The following is a 16634-nucleotide window of genomic DNA, read 5'->3' on the forward strand; positions in this document are numbered from 1 at the left end:
TTCTCAGTTTCACTGTCAGTCTCACACTCCTGTAGATAAAGCGGCACCAGGTCCTGACTGGAAAAGGCTTGGTTTCTGTACCTACATATGCGACGCTTAACTACAGAAATGGGTTTTCATTTCTGTGTTGCAGTCTGTCAGAACCTGGCAGCAGCTTTATGAAAACTATCAAGGGGACATACCTTTTCTGTTCAAATGAAACACAAATTCATCCAAACTGCCCTATTATTGATTCTTTCTCTTAAAGTCTTACTACAGTTTATGGAGCTGAGTGAAACAACTTGCATGTAATTTTGAGAGAATTGGTTTAGTTGGCTTGGACTAGCATTGCTAACAAATGTTAATGTCAGACAACTGCCAGATTCTCATAGAAGCCCTTTTTGGACATCCTGCAAGGAATCTTGGTTAATCATCTGGAGAAAATACTTCTCAAAACCCTTAACCCTTACACTTTAAATCTGGCTGAACTTTGTTCACTTGAATCCCCATGTTAGCAGTAAAACAAATAATTACTTATCCCTTCAAATATTTTGGAATATATATATATATATATATATATATATATATATATAGTGAACATCAACTGAGTGCTTGGCACTTTCTTCAACTCTGAATAAAAAAAGGAATATTTCAGACCAACATCATGCTTCTCCTACCAACACTGAAATTATTAAACACCTTACTTAAGGGTTTCTATTCATTACCTCTGCTCTGATGTTCTTGATTCTTATGGCTGCTTGCACTGCTGCCATTCTGTCAGAGCAAAGTCAAAACCAATGCAATATCAATGCACTCATAAGAAGGTGTGCCACTATTTATGTAGAGATGATTTCTTTTGAGCTGTAGCTTGAAAATCGCAAGAAGGAGATGGAAAACAAAAAAATTGATTTGAATATTGTAAGCTCTTACTCTGTTAAATGGGAAGCCAGACTTTTTTAATCAAAACAATTCACCAATATTTCAGATTCATTGAAAGCATACAGCTTCTGTTAAGTTAAAAGTTTGAATAAATATATGCTTCTCTAAACCTCTATGCTGCAGCAAATTTACCACTAGCCGTGCAAGGATGTTCTTACCAGAGTGTCTGCATCTGTTCGCCTTGTATTTCCTACTCATGAGCTTTGTATTACTGTTGTCAGTCCAGCATCTACAATGATGAGTTTATCCCCTAGAAAAGCTTGGTCTGGAACACACACACATTGAATTGTTCTTCTGATAGTAAAATGACTACAATACTAAAAGCTATCAACGTTCAAAATATTAAATATTTGAAATTAAATTTCTGGTTGAATTTCATTTCTTTAATTTGTTTTCTAAGGAATTTGAATACTTAACTATCACTGCTGCATGCTGTTGTCATTTGGCATTGTAGTCAAAAATATGTCACAAAAAACACCAAAAAATTATTTCACATAATAATATAATAATGTGGGTTGATGACTGAGGAGCTAAGGTTAACTGTTAATGAAAATATTATCCAAACAGACTGAAGTCCACTCCCAGCCAAGAAAGACAGTAGTTATTTCTCAAAACCATTAATAAAATGAAAACTGTTCCTATTTCATTATGGGTACATAATTTCTAGAACATCTGTTGGTCAAGTTTAATGTCTGCATGACCAAAATTAACACACTGATGATTTTCTCATTAATCCTCTCCTGAAGACGATGTTTGATAGTATTAAAGATGTAATTATTCAAAAACTGTAAAAGTGGGCAAATTGCAATAAAATCTAATTCTCATTTTGTTGCATTTACCATGCCTGACACAATTTATTTGAATATGAATGAAGTTGAAACAAAACACATGGTATTTTAGGCTTTTGACATGTTCCACCTTTGAACAGTACTGGCTCATCTAAATTCTTGATAAGAACCAAACTAATTTCAGGATGTTTCGTGTTGGCATTTTCTGTCAGTAACCCAAAACAGCCTACAAACTTACAATGAAATATCAGCCTAATTCAACATGCTGTTAATATTTTTTTACTGAGTGTTCAGTTCTGCTTTTCTTTATAAAGACAAATCTCAGCTTTTAGGGGATCAAACTCTTCCGTCTCTCAGTTGCTGGTTTCACCAAATGGGAGCCAAACAAAAAATGTCCGGCTCTGGTTTCTGGGTTTCATCAACACAGAGGAGAAAAGCGGCCAACGAGTCTATGCCCCTTTCCCTGACCTTCACCTCAACTTTTCTTCTGAAACGCACACATTCTGTTCTCCCTCATTATATAAAGCCCTGGATCGGTTCAAAAGTTCTATCTTTTTCTCAGCCAATGAACTAACCTCAGAAATGTCTATAAAATTCACATCAGTGTGAATTAAAGGTTGATGGGATTCACTGCAGCTCTCTTCAAAGACCTTCTCATATTTAAAAGGTTTCCTCCTTCTTTTTGTCTCTCTTCTATTCATTATTTACCTTTTTCGCTGTCGATCCTTAATATACCTTTTCATTCTCTTGCCTTTTGTCAGACTCTTTATCCTGACCATTTAGTTTTTTCTTACATAAATCAGCCCAGTCTGTCATCGACCCCTCCAAGTGACTTTCTTGATCTTCCAGTGTATCCTTCCAGCCAGCGATTCTCTTTTAACAGTGAGCCAGTGGCCTCTCAAAATCTGTTTCACAGAAACGATAGAGAGTCCGAGAGATTTAAAAGACTAAAAGGAAATATTGAAAGACACTAAAGAGATATTGAGTGGAACATATGAGGCAAAATGGGAGAAGTAGGAATGTGAGTGGCTCTCTTTTAGACAGCAGCGGAAAGTACTTGAGTTTACTGATACTTGTTCTTTCCATTTCAAGAGCAAAGACACTCATTTTGCTGAAATTACCTGACAGCTGAGCCTTCATTACTTTTCAGATTGATATGATCATATTCTATAAGGTGATGTGTTGTTATATGGCAGCATATGTGAACTGCATACTGTGTGTGAAACCTCTGTGAGGCCTGAAATTCTTCAAAATTCTCTTTAAAGTATTTGTCAAAAAAAATAAATAAATCAAGAAGATAATGTGCAAAGATTATTGTGTACATATGCTGCCACATTATATCTTCACGATTGTAAACAACAAATTGAGACTTGGATACTACTTGGATGTTTGATTGTTTTCCCCTCAGTTAGAGAACATATCCGTTCATTATTCGCACCACACTTTCTCCCCTTTTATCCGGCATCTTGTGTTTAATTGCCAATGGTGTTAAAGCAGCCAGAGGGAGCACTTTTAAAAGAAAGTGCAACATGGGCAGCCAAAGACTGACAGAGTTGTGTAATGTTAAAAATAAACATCTGGTAGAACATCACAGCTATTTAGGCTAACTGGTAACATATCAGCAACATGATTGGTTATGAAAATACCATAACATTCTATGGACTCTATGGACTACTTCACTTTTTGGATTTAGGGCTGCACAATATGTCATGTGTGGGATTGTTACACTGTTTGTCATAAAGGTTACTTTATGTCTCTTGAATTTATTTTCAAATTCTTAGACAGCATTAAAAACCGACTTGATTGTGAAATAGATATCAATGCATTGGTTCAAAGACTCTCCTGAAAATCACTCCTAATGAATACAGTTCAATGATGAATGGATGAATGAAAATCTACCACACAAAGCATAAGAAAAACATGTATGATCAAGATCCAAAAAGGCAGGTTGCCTTCCTCAAGCAAAACCTGTTTATATTCTTCAAGGAAGTCATGGATGCTACTTTCTCGAGCCTGTAGACAGGAGCAACCAAATGACTTGCTATCACTACACAGTTAAATCCATACCTGTGAAGGTATGGGAGTGTATGAAAGCACATTGCATTAGCAACTTTTACGTCTGGCCTGATAAACGCTGAACAAAATAAACAGTTGTGGCGTAACATGCTGCCCATCACGACAGCATCTTTCTCAAGTTTTACTTATTTCTAATGTTGTTATTTGCAGTTCTACACTTATTACAACAGCATGACTCTGTAGTGAAAGAGCCCAAGTGCTGGACTGTCCTGTCTGAGGTCCAAACCTGCCACCCACTGAAAATCAAACTTACAACAGGTGAGCAGCCGAAATCCTTTAGAAACAAGAAGGGAAAATAATTAGCTTTTCCAAATACTGAGGATGGGTATTTTAAGTGATTTTTAAGTCAACTAATCAAGCCAAATACAGTCGAATAGCCGTGACGTCATCATCCAGCTAACATTTATCACAAGGCACTTATTTATTCCTGTCGTTTGCTGTCACACCAGTCATGTTTCAGCAGAAATGGTGCCATAAAAATGAGTTCTGCGTCTCTGCATAGTGAAACATAAGTCTACCCGACTGCCCCAAACAAAAATTTGTCAAATCTTAAAAAAGGAAATGTGCAATGTTCTTTCTAAAATTATAACATTTGATTGATCCAACATTTGATGTAATATCTTCACACTATTGGCAATTAAATGTAAGCTTTAAATTATTTTTTAGAAATTGCATTCTGTTTAGATTTATTTTTCAGGCAGCGTTCAAACATTTTTGGAAACAATGTTGTTGAAAGAAATATTAAAGAAAAAGATGAGATAAGAAAAGACATAAATTACAAAATGGACTGTACTTATAAAGCACTTTCCTAGTCTTGCTGACCATTAAAAGTGCTTTACACTACAAGCCATATTCACATACACACACCCTCAAACAGTAACACACACTCACACCGATGGACGCATCACAGGCAATGTGAGGTTCTTTGACATGTGGTTAAGCGAAGCCAGGGATCAAACCACCAATCTTCTAATTGGTGGACAGCCACTTTTCCTCCTGATCTGCAGCCGCCCAGATATGTATGAGCAGACTATTTCTACAGTGGCCAGTCAGTCTGAGGACTCACAATAACCTTTCAACACTAAGGACAAAACCCCAGACATGTACACACCCTCTGGCTTCCTCTACCGTAGGTCTCTCATTCACCAATATCTCTCTATTGGTTTCTCTGTAGCTACTCTGTGGTCTCTCGATTTCCTTCTGTCTCCATCTTATAGACACACACATGCATTGTTGCTGTGTTGATGGTAAAACCAGTCCATCAGGGTTATTCATAAGGTGGAAAGTCATTTCTTCTGACAGCCCCGTTAAGAGAAGAAATATCTCCACCACTAAAAGTGGACTTGGGTTTCACTCGTGACACCACACCAGACTACATTCGATTTTCTGGGTTATTTCAAGTGCAACCTGAGGTGCCAAAAAGCTATAAAAATCAGCCAGTGAGACAGAGATGCACGAACGGTGTTTATTGTGTTTGGGTTGCTGTTTGAGATGCCAAGAATCTGCTTCCCCAGCCTAGTAGGTCTCTGTTAGCATGAAATCTAGATCATACTGGTTATTTTCGCTCTGGCTTTTTGAATCGCTTAAAAAAAAGAAAAAAAAAAAAGAAAAAAAGATGAGGAGTGGACCCCCAAATTAGTTTTGAAAATAAAAGCGGAATTAAGGGTGATGACAGTCAAATAAGGAAAGCAACCCAGAAGCAAGTGCATTTCATATTTTCAATAGCTGTATTTTTCATTTATTGAGACAGTTGTTTTATATCAAGAAATAAAAAGTTTTGACTGCTGATGGTGCTGTTGAGCCTCAGTTGCACTCCAGTTATTCAAAAATCATAAGAGGCAATATTTGTGCAGGCTATTGGGTCAGTCTGAGTTTCAGTTACGCGCTTCGAGACATTTAATAATGTCCACACAGCAAGTTTGATCCAGATTTTTCTTTCTTTTTTTACATAAAGTCTGTATGAAGGCACCAGCAGGGAAACTGTATACCCTATTACCTCAAATAGGAGCTGCGGCTTTTATTACCTCAACACTTCAAGCTACCAGGCCTCTATTATAAGAAGGTAATTATTTCAAATGTTCATGTTATTATAACAATCATATTCTTTTCTTCAAGTTATTTTAATTCCTTAAAACAAAATCTGGAACAGTGCACATAAACACTTGCGATCTGTCTCCACCCCCCTGCGTGTTCATATGTTCAACCAGATATCCATTCATTCCTGGGGGGAGCTCCACAATCAGGGCAAGTGTGAGAAACCCTGTTGTGTTTTTTCTTCTCCACAATCTTCCTCAAGAAAGTTTAAAAACTTTTTATTGTGGATTGTAGAGAGAGGCCACACTGTAAGCCAGAAAGTTGAACAAACAAAGCAGCGAAGAGGCTAATTATTAGCTGGAAAAGCTGTAACAACAAACTTTACGCTTCCTGCACCGTTTTAGATTAAAATCCCCTAAGAGATAAATTGGAAAGAAGCATAGCATGGCTTCTATTGTGAAAGAAGTGCACCATTTATTCTATTCTTACTTGCTGTTTGTTTAGAAATGTGTGGTTAAATTTGGAAAACCTCATTTCTTTTCAGATTTCTCATGACTCACTCTTTGCCTCAATTTCAGCTCAAATCTCTAATTCTGTCTGCTTTGATTTGGTTTTACTTAGATCTCTCATCATTCACTCAAACTTACTTGCTAAACATGGTGAATGGGAAAGTTGTCTAAATTTAACAATTAAATTTATGAACTCTGCTAATTTATTTCAAATTTACTTGAATTACAAATGGGTGTGAAAGAACAGGTGGGATTCACTGCCACTATAGTCTTTGTATGTATCCATTCCTTGATTCTTCAGCTGAAGGCAAAAGGAATTCAAATGTTATACCTGTCATAATTTAGGTTTCCAGAAGTAAAGAATGCCTTATACCTTTAGCTTTGCCATTCTCTTTCTTATAAAGTTCATACATTTGGGTATAGCAGGCAAAAATTCTATCAAAATGACTCAAAGCTGGAGGTTCATAAACACTAATATTAGGGCTCGTAGATCATCAACCTGGGCTAATTAGGTTGTAAAAGATCACATATTCTATCCTATAAAAACAAGTTTTAGACTGACAGAATTACACATAGCTTGTGATCATGAACTAGCAAAAAAACTCCTTTTACATCTTAGAAACACTGTTCAGTAGTAGTCGTACAGTTGTCCACAGCTTTTAAGATATCTCATTTTCTCTACTAAAAAGACATCAGAGTTTTGGCAAGGAGAGCTGAAACGAACCCAATAATTTTTTTATTGGTCATTTTAAAGGACATGCCAGGCCTTGGTGATAGACCTGTAATGCTTGATCCAAGTGCCAATGGTTTGATATGAAAGATTTTCCGCCTTGACGGTGAAACAGCCCACATCTGTGAGATTTAGGATAATAGTTTAAGTATCTGTAAGAAAAATAAAGATATAGCTATATTAAAATGATGTTTTACATATGAGGCTTGGACTTGGAGCAAAAAGAGTGATACGGTTTTAGGTTGCTGGTCTGAAATGCAGCCAGTGACATTGTCGTTAAAGGTTTAATATCTCACGTAAGGTCCAAACCATTGTTTGTTGCTGCTTCCAGGATTTTGATATAAAATATTAAGAAACCAGAACCACCACATCTGCTCAAAACATAGAGATTCAATCGGGTTTAACTCTAGACTGTTCTACTTCAACTGCTCCATGTTTCATCTGGAGACATTTGCGGCCAGGGACGAGGCACTGTAGGAAAGATATACAGGAGTACAAATAATTCTCCCATCTGAGCTCTCTGTTGTTACAATAAAGACTCATTTTATGGGAAAATTAGTAACTCATAACATAATTACAGTATTACTGTCAGCTGTACAAATCAACTGAAAAGCCATTGTTACAGTGAGTGATTTTACGTTTAAAAATACAAACACACACACACATTTTATGTCCAGTTACCCTTCCAGAAAAGTCCTGACATTCCTCTATATTAGCGGTGAAGGAAGGGAAGGCTCAAAGGGAAAGGCCTGATTTACATCTCATTCAGAAAATCACACCAAAACCAAGTGACAACTTGTTACATATATCAGAGAACATTGTGGTGGGGACCAATAGCAAATGTTGTCTTGTGGATATCCTATTTCTGGGACATTTCCTATTGACTGAGCTTGTAAATGCAATTCTTCTTGGATTGGACGAAAACTTGACTGACTTGATTGAGAATAAAAGTCCAGGATCACTTCAGCATCCAAGATTAAATAACTGCCAGCACTAATATCCAGTATAGCTGCTAATATTCTGAATGGCAAATGAGTAAGTGATATCAGCTGCCTGCAATGCAGCCCCGACACACGCATCTGTGTATTTGTCCATGAGTTTTCACCTCCTGCTGCTTTCCACGGTAAACAGGCCAATAAAGAAAAAAATTCCAGACTTAAAAAAAAAGCATTTAAAAAGAAAATCATAAAAGTTGCTCAGAGACCAGAATTATGAATCATTTTATTGATCACACTGGGAATATTTCATCTTCCGAGGCTTTGATAGTCTATAACCGCACCTTCTTTGTAATTCTACACAGCACTATTGATCTGTGAACTTCATTCAATTTTAGCTCGCCAGATGGTTATGTAGTAGGCAACTTGCTCAGAACATCCCGGTAAGAAACCCCTTGATTCCAGCAAACTGAGCTGAGCATATGTTCTCATGGTTACGTTTGATGTTTGAGGGAGCTATGGCCTAATAAGGATTTGATTTTCAGCAACAAATTCCTGAACCTTTGTACTATTTGTAGAGGTTAGATCTAGCTGAAGAGGAGCAAACAGCTGAGATCTACATAAACACTCTGTTTGGGGCCTTCGTATAACAGATTAATCCAACCAGACGGTTCCAGAGTGCAGCTCTTTCTTATCATTTCTCACCAAGCTTAAAAAAAAAACAGTAGAAATTCTGTAATCTTATCCTGAACTGCTCCTGCTGCCACAGGCTTTTTTTTACCATGGCACTGCATGGCGGGGCAGCCACTGGATTTGGTCTGCAGCTCTGCTCCGTGTGATGGTAAAGCCATGGGAACAGAACTGTAAAACACTGGCCTGGACACACTACTGACAACACACACTCCTATTAAAACAGACCTTACAGGTATGTGTGTCGGCAGAGAGACAGAGTGGCAGTGTAAAATAAAAAAATAAAATAAAGGTGAGAAAATTTAGAAAAGAGAGATTAACGAAGGAAAAAAAAAAACAGTGCTGCTGTAAAACTCTATACAAGGTGCCAACGGCTGCAACCTTTGACCCGTTTTGCAAGTTGCTGTATGTTGGAATGTATATTAGCAAGGATTTGGTGTTCCGGTGCGCCTGAAGGTGTTTTGTGTGTGTGTGTGTGACCTCAGACATGTGTTCGTGTTAACCGGCACCATTAAGCCTTGAGGGGATCATTAGTGGACTGTGGGAGCTGCCTTTACTGTACATGGTAGGTAGGAGACCTTTGCTACACACACAAAAAGTCACGAGTGGACGTAAAAAACACACACCAACATGGCTTAGACTCAATGAAAAACATTAGCTGAAATGTAAACATGTAGGCACACACATAAACACTGTAACAAAGCTAGAGACTCCAACACAGCAGCCTGAGTGTTTCACCATTTAAAGCCTATTTAAAGGCTCATAACAACCAGAGGAAGACACAAATGTGCTGTGCAACACTCAAATGTTCAGAAATATACAGGGAAAAAGAAATTGTTGTGAACACAACACAAATATGTCTCTTAAAGGGAAGACACTCAACAAAAAATTGGGAGCCACAATTAATGGTAGATCTTGTTAAGACAATAAAACAAAATTATGTTCCAGCCCATTTGAATGATTATATTTGACTGAAATTTGACACTGGTTTTCATTGACCATATCTGAGGAGGGTAATGATAATCTAGAGTTTCCTCAATTTGCACACAAGATATCAGACAGTGTTTGGAAAGAGTTCAAACTCCACAGAGATGGCAAACTTTCTCAAGGATGTGTTGTAAAGATAATACTTTGATAGGCCTTTGTTCATTAAATAGAATAAGACACCCACTCACAGCTGATTGTAATCCCATAGATTTAAAAAAAATAAAGAAATAAAAAGGTTAGAGGGGGAGTTTAATTTTACCTTCAAATTAACTGTCAAAGACGCGTAATGTGGAATCATTCTTCTAAATAGATAATGATCAGGTCCCTGTTGAATGGAGTTCACTTTTATAACATGTTAAAGTCTGTTTTAGATGCTCATATACAGAGGCTGAGAGGAGGGACATGTTGACTGAAGACACAAACTAAACTAAAGTAAGTTTGCAACAACTTGCATGAAAATGTCGTAGAATGTCTTTGAACCACTAAGATGTTGTGTTGTTATAGCTTAAAGACCAAAGGTGACCAGAGAGGCACAAAGGAGGAAGATAACCTGAGGATGAGTGATGTTTGAGACAGAAAAGCATGATGGGAGGAAAATGAAGACAGGAGGACGAAGGGGGAGTAAAACACGCTTCCACACAGAACCTCCTTTTGGGCATTTTAAGTGGTCTCTTTGTCCCCCTTCATGGTTCCCTTCCCTCCTTTTCTCTCTGTCCTTTCCTTTGCCCTTTTAACAGTAACCAGAGAGCCCAACAACAATGCTGGGAGAAAGAGGGGGAGATAGAGAGAGATAGGAGGGGACATAAGGAGGAGAGCGGTGTTTAGGAGATAAAAACTGTCTCCTCGATGTAAGAGAACCCTTCTTCTTTTTCCTCCGCTTTTTACCAGATAAGGGAAAGAGCAGGTTTATCTGTTAATGCTCAATTGAGACCGGAGACCAAGAGTGTGTGTATGTTTGTGTGTGTCAGAGACAGACAAGTCTCTCAGACCACTGACGCCTATCATCCCGTCCTCTTCTGCTGTTTTTCGCCAATCCATTCATTCACAGTTTCACAAGACGAGGTCAGTCAGGCTTTCTGGCTCGTCTGCAGGATGTCCACTCAAACACACACACGCATATACACGTATCCCCTCAGGTAGCAGTGTGTGCATGGGAAGTGGGCTGCTATGGGTTCAGTGGAAGGTTGGCCTGCCTGATGCAACAATGCAACAAGTACAAAAGTGAGAGAAGAAGAAAAGAGAAAGTGGATGAGGTGGTGAAATACGTGGAAAAAAAAAAAACATGCTGGAATTACACCACTGTACCCATCACTTCACAAACAGGAGAATCTTAAGATGTGTGAATGTTCCTTGTTTTTCCTCCTACTTTCTATTTTTCAGAAACCGTGCTACTGCTTTTAAGTTTCAGAATTGTTTTCTGGCGTTGACTTTGCTTTCAGCGCCTCTTAACGTCTGAACTGCAACTCTGGCTGTGCCTTCTGTACGTCAGCTGCACAAAGGGTCTCATGCATGCAGGAACAGATGGCTGCAAACTACGGTGTATTTTGTGTGTGATAGTATTTTGTGTTTCGCTTAGTTTGGAGATGGCGATCATTTTCTCAAACCAATTTTCCTTTTTTTTTCAGTTACTGTACTGTCACTCTTCTTTTGACACTATATTTACAAATGTTTGGTGTCCTCAGGGTTCTTGACTTTCTAAAAGCTGTGGAAGAGGTTATCTAAACTGTAATGACTGAATGGGAGCAAGTATATTGTTGGGGCTTGCACAGGTAAAATACACCAATCAAATAGTAACTTTCCATCACTTGGAAGTGCAAACTGCACTTTACCTTTGACAAGATTTCTAAAGATGGACTGTTGAGCAAAGCAAAAAACAGTGTTAGGTGTGTGCTCTGTCGATTTATTAGTCTTATAAGGTTTCACTTAAAATTCTTTAAGATTAGGTGGATAACTTTTCTTTCCCCGGCGGTCCAACGAAACATTTTAGTTCATCTTCATATCTAGTTTTCTAACGGTAACAAACAGGTACTTTACTCTAACTGCTGCAGCTTTTGAGAAAAAGAATTGCTTTAATTTGCCCAATCATCAGTCATACAGTTCATACAGCACATTATTAATTGATCAGAATGATGATCATTTTAGACACATTTCCTCTCCCTCAGGAAATAAATAATTGCTGAAGGAAGTGATGCCTTTTATGTTCAAAGAGCCATAAACAATACATGGTTCAAAAACAAAAAGAAAGCTGATAAATGGAATACAAGAAGCTAAATACTAAACGGAAGGTTTTTTTGTTGATTGGATAATTGTCTACATTAAATTTAGTGGGTCAAAGACTACTTTTTCCCCCAAAAGGTGTCGACGAAATTTAAAATGATCTCTTTCACCACCCTGTCCTCTTCTTCACCTTCCTCTCCCCCACACTGTTCTTCTCCCCCCCTGCCCCGGTCAGAGCGCCTCTCCTGGGACACGCCAGGCAGTGAGGGCCTCTCTGGCCGTCTGAACCGGGGATCTGGTTAGTAAGAAGGAATGTGTGGAGTGTAAATGAACACACAAAAACAGTAACAGCAGATACCTGCATATACAGATGCTGGCTTAAGCATCTTCATATTACAAACTTTTGAAAAAAAAAAAAGTGTTGAAGCAAACAGCCTGAAGAGGTGGAACAACACAGATTCGCTTGTCCGTCTCATCCTTTATCCCTCGACTAATTCACTCTCCAGGGAGGATGGACTTTCACTGATAAGGACACAAGTGAGAAGGTTTCCTTTCCCCAAGAGGACCAAGAGGGGAGAGTGAGGAGAGAAAGGAAAGGAGACTTTCTACAATATGCATATACTTCCCAACAGCATCTTTTAGATTTTCAAGAAGCAAATACAAATTTGCAACGGAATTAGAGGTTGATATCAATTATCCAACAAAGCTATTCTACATTTGATTAATACAAGTGAGTGTATGTTTTTCAGCATGCGTGTATATAATCACTGTGTGTGTGTGTGTATGGACAGATAACATCTGTTCTCTTATTAACCAGTCAACAACCTTCTGCCGTTTCCTTAAATTAAGCCTATAAAAACACTGTCACACTGCTTGATTGATCGTCAGCCTTTCCTTGCCTTTCCTTTTCCTTGCATTTGAGATGGCGTATTCCTCTGTGAGTTTTTAAAACTTTTTTTGGCTTTGTGTTTTGTCTGTGCGACATGGTATGTAAAACACGTGGCACAAGGATTGATGAGTATAATGCAGAACCAAAGTCCACAAGCGGAGGTTTGACTTTGAATTTGTGCCTGCGGGTCAGCCACTGCATTAGCCACTGTAGATAAGGCTCAAGCTACAGCTACCAGCAGAGTGACTAATTTTGTTATCTTGTTCCGCTACACTCAAGCACTTAACCCACCGCAGATGGGTGGATGTCAGTTTTAGAGAAAACCAGCAGCCATTTTGACTTGTCAGCAGGAAAAGCAGAGATGGAATTAATGTCAAAACATGGCTGTATCCCATTTGGATTTACAATGCACCATGACTGCATGTGAATCCCATTGGTTCACATAAAAGACCACTATGAAGTGAGTCAACTTTTTCATTCATGCATTCATTTTTAGGACAGTTTAAAATTGAAACAATGAAACGGTAGTCTTTACATGGAACAGTAAATGGTTCACGATTATATTAGGGGTTGTGAGGGGGTCAGAGTCCTGCTCCAGAACCATTATGTCAACCCAGACCTGGTTGAAGGATGAAAACAAATTGCTAAACTGCAGCCAGAACCTACCATGTGGAAAATTTGCATGACAGTACTGCAAAATGGCAGAAGTCAGGATGTTTAAGACCTGACAATGACTTGCTTAGGGGTCTCATAAACCAAGCCCACAATTGGCTATCGGGCACCCCTGAAGTGCCTGTGAACCTCTGTTTTACAATTTTTTTTTACAAAAATAAAAACCCAATGCTATTGAAAACTTTAGGTCAAGACAAAGCGATTTCCCTGCATCTCAAGGATAAGGGACAGTATTATGAGGAAAAAGGATGGACATGTTTTGGACAGAGATGACAGAGGGGTAAAAGAAATAAAGCATGCATCTACACCGACATTTTGAGTAATTTTAGCTCATAATTAATATCTTGAACATTATTATACAGCTGTAGCTCATGTTTCATGTTTGTGTAGGTAAAAACAGTACGACAAAAGAGAAACTATGCGTTTGCAAATATTTGTGCCATCAAGTTTAAAACTAGTGATGGCGAGAGAAATATTAACATTAACAACTAAAACACAGCCAACCTGTGCCATCCATCACCTCAGATTTAAGCACATGCATCCTTGCCACACCTCTGCATTCACACTGCTTTAAAGCATCAACAGCTGTCTCCTATCCTTTACAGACGCCTCTGTATTGCAAACACCGTTTAGTGAGTGAGTGAACAACCTGAACACAGCTCATGATAGAGAACCCACAAGTAACAAGAACTGTCAAGTAAAAGGAATGAAGCTGCTATTAATCCATCCGTTTATTTATTTGATGTCAGAACATCAACAAAAAAAGTAGATTTTTGGTCTGAAGATTTAAACTTGTTGAGTGATAAAATTAAAAAAAATAAAAAAGTCCATAATCCATTTAAATTCTTATTGGATTGACGTTAAGGTCAAAGTGGGGTGTAATATCTTGGCAAAGGGGAACATGTTAACTACGTAAAGTAGGGTTCAAACCAGCAACCTTCTGATTGCAAGATGGCCACCTTACAGTCAGAGCTGCTGTTGCCCATTAGTTAGGATAAAATGTTAACCTACTTAACAAAAGCTAGCTCTCAATTTAGACTCGCTCTCCATTTCACCATTGGGTGACCCTTTGTGTCCTCTTCCCTCGGTCAGCCCCTCCTCCTCCTCCTGTTCCCACTTGTCAATGCTATCAGCAGAGTGTAATGCCCCTTCATTACATTCTGACTCTCTTTAGACCTTATCAGGCTGTAATCCTGTAACGGTGGCTCCTCTACAACTCAGGCCTCTGTCACCGGGTCTGTCTGTCCTATCACTGAAAACTGACAGATGGGGGCCGTTCAAGATAGAAGATCTTTTAGTTTAAAACACTCCTCTGGAGTAGTTTACAGTTACAGATTTTAACAGTCAAGGCAGCAGATAGAGGGGGTCAAACACATAAGGGGTAATTTTATTCTATTTTTTTAAAAACACATGCACCGCAGTTCATTTGTTTTTTCTTTTAACTTTTATTTTAAAAGATTATCTAAACGGTTCACACGTGAGAATGTAAGTGCCCAGAGCATTAGCACCAGAATTAGTGGAGATTTTGCAACCAGCTGCCTAGTTAAGTGTCCAGAAGAGGCATTTCAGAGAGGAAGAAGTTCTTAACTGAAGTTTTTTTGTTTTGACCAGTCTTTTAACTTGTTTGTTGCTACTGTAGATAGGTTCAAATATGTACAGTAAATCAGTACAAATGCAGTCATCACATAACCTCATTTGCTAGTGAGACTTCAACACACCAAGTTATTTTTTCTTTATATGTCATCTACTAATCATTAGGCACACAAAGCATTCACACAATGTGTTAGCTTCCTTGAAAAAAAAAAAAATAAATACTGTCTAAACATGTATATTGTGATCAGCTGTTCACAATCTGCTACAACCTGCTCCATGTCCTTGTATTTTTTCGTTTAACATAGTAACATGTTATGAATGGTAAAAGGACTGTACTTAGGCTGCTTTGCTAGTCTAGTCGACTACTTTCTACACAAGAACCATCCACACACACACACTTATACAGCATTTCTTATTCTGTACTTCATTAGTATGAATACAATGAATCTTCTGAATCTGCATCGTCACATCAAAAATCAATCTCCTCTTATTAAATAAAATTCAACCAAATATCTCCACAAAGTCTGGACGTTATGAGAACTACGGGGTGATAAGGGTTTATTTTTCACTAAACTTGACTGTAGGCTACAAAGTGGTGTGGGGGTTAGCACCGTCTTCTCACAACAAGAAGGGTCCTGGTTTGAATCTGAACTTGGGCCTTTCTATGAGGACTTAGCATGTTTTCCCTGTGGATGCAGTAGTTCTCTCTAGGGGGACTCCTGCAGGATTTCTTACAGGCCTCGAAAGAGTGCTTATTTGGTTAACTGGTGATTCTAAATAGACCATTTGAGTGTGTGTGATCCCCTTATCTGTCCATACCTCATGCCTATGGCAGCTGAGATAGGCCCCAGTCCATGCCACAATCCAGAATAGAATGAAACTGGTATGGATTCTTGTTACGCTATAGGGTCAATCCAGCTTTACCAAGTAAAGCTATGTGGCTCCAAGACCAAGACCAAAAAGATAAAAAAATTTTAAAAAAATAAAAAATTTACCATCCTCTGGAAAGTTCAGCATCTTGTTAAAACAAAGGATAATATTGTATTGTTTAACAATTAGCTAAACAAAACATGCTTCAGCTTTTAGTTATAAGGATTAACATCCTGCTCTCCACTCCCTGTTTATTCACTTTCAAAAAAAAAAAAAAAAAAAAAAAAGTCTCCATTACCACATATACTCTTTAATGGTGTCCAGCTCCCTCTAGTGGAGAAACCAGGAACAAAGGTGAGCTGCTGTTACAGGTGATGCTCTGTCTTTCTGATCGCCCCTATCCTAAAGTAAACTGATAAATAGATAATAGGCTTCTCATTCAAATCCCTATACATTTTTCTTTTAATATTTTTGGATTTTACAGCCAGTTTTCACTGCTCCACAGTAAGTAGCGAGTGTGCGTGTGTTGGGTTTCTTTACGAGCTTAATAGTGTGTAATTAACACAATTTTCTGTGATTAGAGCAGAGCTGTAAACATTACAGGGAAAGAACAAGCCAGCTACTGTATAAGCGCATATATACAAAAGCAAGCCTGAAGTGCTGTAAAACAAACTCACAACAGTGTGGTATTTAAGAGACTGATTCATCATTAGGGGTGTGTGTATG

Source organism: Leuresthes tenuis, unplaced genomic scaffold (genome assembly GCF_036924035.1).
Source record: "Leuresthes tenuis unplaced genomic scaffold, fLeuTen1.0.hap1 SCAF_22, whole genome shotgun sequence".
Lineage (NCBI taxonomy): Eukaryota > Metazoa > Chordata > Actinopteri > Atheriniformes > Atherinopsidae > Leuresthes > Leuresthes tenuis.